The sequence below is a fragment of the Pteropus medius genome, unplaced genomic scaffold, assembly GCF_902729225.1.
Source record: "Pteropus medius unplaced genomic scaffold, Ma_sr-lr_union100, whole genome shotgun sequence".
Lineage (NCBI taxonomy): Eukaryota > Metazoa > Chordata > Mammalia > Chiroptera > Pteropodidae > Pteropus > Pteropus medius.
Window position 1 is genome coordinate 27,003,663 of NW_024352787.1, and position 5,233 is coordinate 27,008,895.

The following is a 5,233-nucleotide window of genomic DNA, read 5'->3' on the forward strand; positions in this document are numbered from 1 at the left end:
ACATGTTTATTTCAATTGATGCAAAAAAAAAAAGCCCACGCATTTGACAAAATCTGACACTCTTACTTTATTAAAAAACTCAATAAACTAGGAATAGAAGAGAACTTCCTCAGCAAGATAAGGGTCATATGTATAACACTCACAGCTAACATTATATTTAATAGTGAAAAGCTGAAAGCTTTTCCCTTATGATCAGGAACAAGACAAGGATGCCCACCTTTGCCACTTTTATTTAACACAGTACTAGAAAGTCAAGCCAGAACAATGAGGCAGGAAAATTAAATAAATTTATCCAAATTGGAAAGGCAAAGGTAAAACTATCTCTAGTCACAGATGATATGGTCTTATATGTAGAAAATCCTAAAGAATTCATACACACACATAAACCGTGAAAGCTAATAAACAAATTCAGCAAACTTACAGGATACAGAATCGACACACAAAAATCAGTTGTCTTTCTATACATTATCAATGAATGATGCAAAAATTAAATTTAAAGAATGATTTCATTTACAATAGCATCAAAAAGAAAGCCCGTAGGAAGGAAGAAAGAAACCGTGCCCTGGAACTAGAAATAGATGCACTTGAAATAGAGAAACTGTAATATTTCTATTACTTCATTCTTATTATTGTATAGATTGTTAGAGGAGGCTTCATACATTGTAATATGCTTTTATTTCCCTATAATAAAAGTATTTCATCCTTTATAGATGAAACATTTTTTTAAAGCCCCTAGTAATAAATTTAATCAAAGAGGTGTAATATTCATACAGTGAAAACTATAAAACCACTTAAAGAAATTAAAGAAGACTTAATAAATAAAAAGATATCCTACTTTCACTGAAAGACATGATATTATTAAGATGACAATACTAGCAAATAAAGATTCAATGCAATCTCTATGAAAATCCTAATGACGCAATTTGAAGAAATGGAAAAACCTATCCTAAAATTAATATGGACTTTCAAGGGACCACAAATAGCCAAAATAATCTGGAAAAAGAAAAACAAGTTTGGAAACTTCGCACTTATCAATTCCAAAACTTACTACAAAGCAACAATAAACAAAAACTATGGTACTGGCATAAATAGACGAATAAATAGACTGGCATAAATAGACGAATAAAATATAAGAGAATCCAGAAATAAAACCTCAGAACTATGGCCAATAGCAGAACATCTTTGGGCTTCTGGTCAAGATGTCAGAGTAAGTAAACACCATCCTTGCCTCCTCTCACGAACACATCAAAATTACAATTAAACTACAAAACAATCATCATTCAAAATCGCCTAAAGTGTAGCTGAATAGAAGTCCTACAACTGGGGACATATAGAAGAGGCCGCCTCAAGACCGGTAGGAGGGGCAGAGACATGAAATGGGCTGATTCCAGACCTGTGTGTGGTGGTTGAGAATCGGGAGCAATATCTTGTTGTAGAGGTTCCCCCAGAGGAGCAAGGTGTCCCACTCCAGCTTGGACACTCCAGCCCAGGGTTCCAGTGCCATGAAGAGAACAAGGCCCCACAATCTCCGGCTATGAAAACCAGCAGAGATAGTGGCTGAGTGAAGCAGAGGGATATGGTAGACCCAGGCATTCTTCTTAAGGGGCCCACTCATGAACTTGCTTACTTATGGACTCACTCATTCTGAGCTCCAGCACTGGGGCAGCAGCTCAAAATGTGCCAGGAACATACAGGGAGGAACTAAAATGTCATTTCAGGGCTGGCAGTGTGGAGGGCAGCTTTCTCCCAAACAGAAGTGCTAGCAGAATCCACTGACTCTTTGTTGAGTCCTCCCCAGCCTCCCAGCATGCAGATGCAGACAGCCGCCATACCTGAGTCTCCACCAATGTGGCTAACACAAGTCACCTGGCCCTGATGATTCCCAACTTGTGGGCTCACCCAAGCCACCTCCAGTAACTTTTCCATACAATTGGCCTGTCTTGGCTTATGCTTCAGACTTTCCTAAAGTTTTCTCAAAAGTTCATAAAACCCAAACAAGGAGCATCTGGCCTTGGCATGCCCTATACCTCTTGCTTAACAGCCCCAAGCCTGACACTAGAAGCAGCTTGGCCTCTCGAGGCACCTGTAAGCCTAGCATGGTGGCAGCCATCTGAAGATTGTTTGGCGACTCTTGCTAGGTGGCCCCGGGTAGTGTACAGGCTGAACATGGCCTGTGGAGGAGCCCCTCCCAGGAGGCTCTGGGGCTGGCAAACATTGTGGCCATCTTCAACCTGAACTGGAGCACCACCTGGGGCTGTATCCGAGGGTGACACACCCAAAGAGCAGACTTGGCAGGCACCAGAGCTCTGCTAAAATGAATCCTGCTCACTTGCCAGTCCTCATAACCAATAGCCCAAGGGGTTAATCCCTCCCACTGACATGCAAATGGCAACTAAGGCTCAACTACAACAGGAGGGCACACATAATTTAAACAAGAGACACACCTGGAGCACCTGGCTGAGGTGATCTAGGAAGACTGTGCCACTGAACTCTATAGGACACCTACTACATAAGTCTGCTCTACTAAGACTGAGATACTTAGGAGCCCTACCTAATACATATGGAGGCAGCCATAATTGGGATACAAAGAAACATGTACCAAATGAAAGAACAGAACAAAGCTCCAATAAAATATTTTTTTAAATTGGAGACAGCAATCTATCAGATGCAGAGTTCAAAACACTGATCATAAGGATGTTCAATAAACTTAGAGTAAGAGTAGATGAACTCAGTGAGAATTTTAACAAAGAGATAAAAAACATAAAAATTGAGATAGAAAATTAAAAAAAGAACCATTCAGGAACAAAAAATAAAATAACTGAAAAGGAGAATACATTAGAGAAAAATCAACAGTAGAATACATGAAGAAGAAGGTCAAGTCAGCGATTTAAAAGATAAGGTAACAGAAAACACCCAATCGGGACAGCAACAAGAAAAAAATAATCCAAAAAATAAAGATAGTTAAGGGGCCTCTGGAACAATATCAATTGTACCAACATTCTCATCACAGGGGTAGCAAAAAGAAGAGAGAGCACAAGGAATTGAAAGTCTATTTAAAGAAATAATGATGAAAAACTTCCTTAAACTAGCAAAGAAAATAAACATACAAACCCATGAAGCACAGAGAGTCCCAAACAAGATGAACCCAAAGAGGCCCACACCAAGACACATCATAATTAAAATACCAAAGGTTAAAGACAAAGAAAGTATCTTAAAAGCAGAAAGAGAAAAGCAATTAGTAATCTACAAGGAAACTCCCATAAGACTGTCAGCTGATTTCTCAACAAAAACCTTGCAGAGTCTACAGCCATGCCACCCTGAACATGCTCGATCTCCTCTGATCTCAGAAGCTAAGCAGGGTCAGGCCTGGTTAGTACTTGGATGGCAGACCACCTAGGAAGACCATGTGCTGTAGACATAAACAACAACAACAACAACAAAACAAAAAGAACCTTGCAGGCCAAAAGGAATTGACATGAAATATTCAAAATAATGAAAAGCAAGTGCCTACAACCAAGACTACTCTACCCAGCAAAGCTATCATTTAGAATCGAAGGACAGATAAAGTTTCCCAGACAAAAAAAAAAAAAAAAAAGGTAAAAGAGTTCATCACCACCAAACCAGTATTAAAAGAAATGTTAGAAGGACTTATTTAAGAAGAAGAATAAAAATAAAAATAAAATAAAATATATGAATAATAAAATGACAGTAACTACATATCTATCAACAATTACTTTAAATATAAATGGATTAAACACTCCAATAGAAAGACCTAGGGTGGTTGAATGGGTAAGAAAACAAAGCCCTTACATACACTTCCTACAAGAGACTCACTTCAGATTAAAACACATACACAGACTGAAAGTAAAGGGATGGAAAAAAAGATGTTTCATGAAAATGGAAGTGGAAAAATAAAATCTGGGGTAGCAATATTTATACCAGACAAAATAGACTTTAAAACAAAGATTATAGCAAGAGACAAGAAAGAACCGTAATCTCACTTCTGGTTATTTACCCAAAGAAACCTAAAATTCTACTTTGAAGGGACATGTGTATCCATATGTGCATTGCAGCATTATTTACAATAGCCAACATATGGAGGCAACCTTGGTATACACATATACAATGGAATATTACTCAGTGATAGAAAAGAATGAATGAATGAATGAATGAATGAATGAATGAAATCTTGCCATCTGCAACAACATGGATGGACCTAGAGAGTATTGTGCTGAGTGGAGTAAGACAGAGAAAGACAAATGCCATATGATTTCACTTACATGTGGAATCTAAAGAACAAAATAAAACAGAAAAAAACACATAGATCCAGAGAACATTTTGAGGGTTGCTAGATGAAAGGGAGTTGGGGGTGGGTGAAAAGGGGAAGAAATTAAGAAGTAGAAATTGGTAGTTACAAAATAATCATAGGTATGTAAAGTACAGCATAAGGAATATAGTCGATAATATTTTAATAACTACATATAGTGTCAGACGGGTACATTATATAAATGTCTAATCATCATGTTGTACACCTGAAACTAATATAATATTGTATGCCAAAAAAACAAACAAAAAAAACTATGGCTGATATATTTTTGACAAGGGTGCCAAAACCATTCAATGAAGAAAGAAAAGTCCCTTCAACACTTAGTAATGGGAAAACTGGATACCTATATACAAAAGAATGAAGTTGGACCCTTACTTTACACCATTTACAAAAATTTACTCAAAATTGATCAAAGACCTGAATTTAGAAAACCAAATCTATAGAATTTTTAGAAGAAAACATAGGAGAAAATCTTAATGACCTTGATTAGGCAATGGTTTCTTAAATGTGACATCCAAACACTCAGACAACAAAAGAAAAAATAGATAAATTGGACTTTATCAAAATTTAAAAATTTGTGCTTCAAAAGGCACTGTCAGAGGAGTGAAAAGACAATCCATGGAATGAGAGAATATTTACAAATCATATATCTGATCAGGGTTTAATATTCAGACTATGCAAAGAACTCTTACAACACAACAAAAAGACAATCTAATTTTAAAATGAGCAAAGGATTTAAATTGACATTTCTCCATAGGGAAACTGCAAATGACAATAAACACATGAAAATGTGCTCAAAATCACTAGCTATTAGAGAAATACAAACCAAAACCACAATGAGATACCACTTCACACCTACTAAGATGGCTATAGTTTTTTTTTTTTTAATTCAGAAAAATGACAAGT

At 36.8% G+C, this 5,233-nt stretch overlaps 1 pseudogene; it reads left to right on the forward strand.

Annotated features, from left to right (window-relative positions):
• Nucleotides 1-3,299: 3,299 nt before the first annotated feature.
• Nucleotides 3,300-3,418, forward strand: LOC120591896 (uncharacterized; annotated as a pseudogene).
• The last annotated feature ends 1,815 nt before the right edge of the window (nucleotides 3,419-5,233 follow it).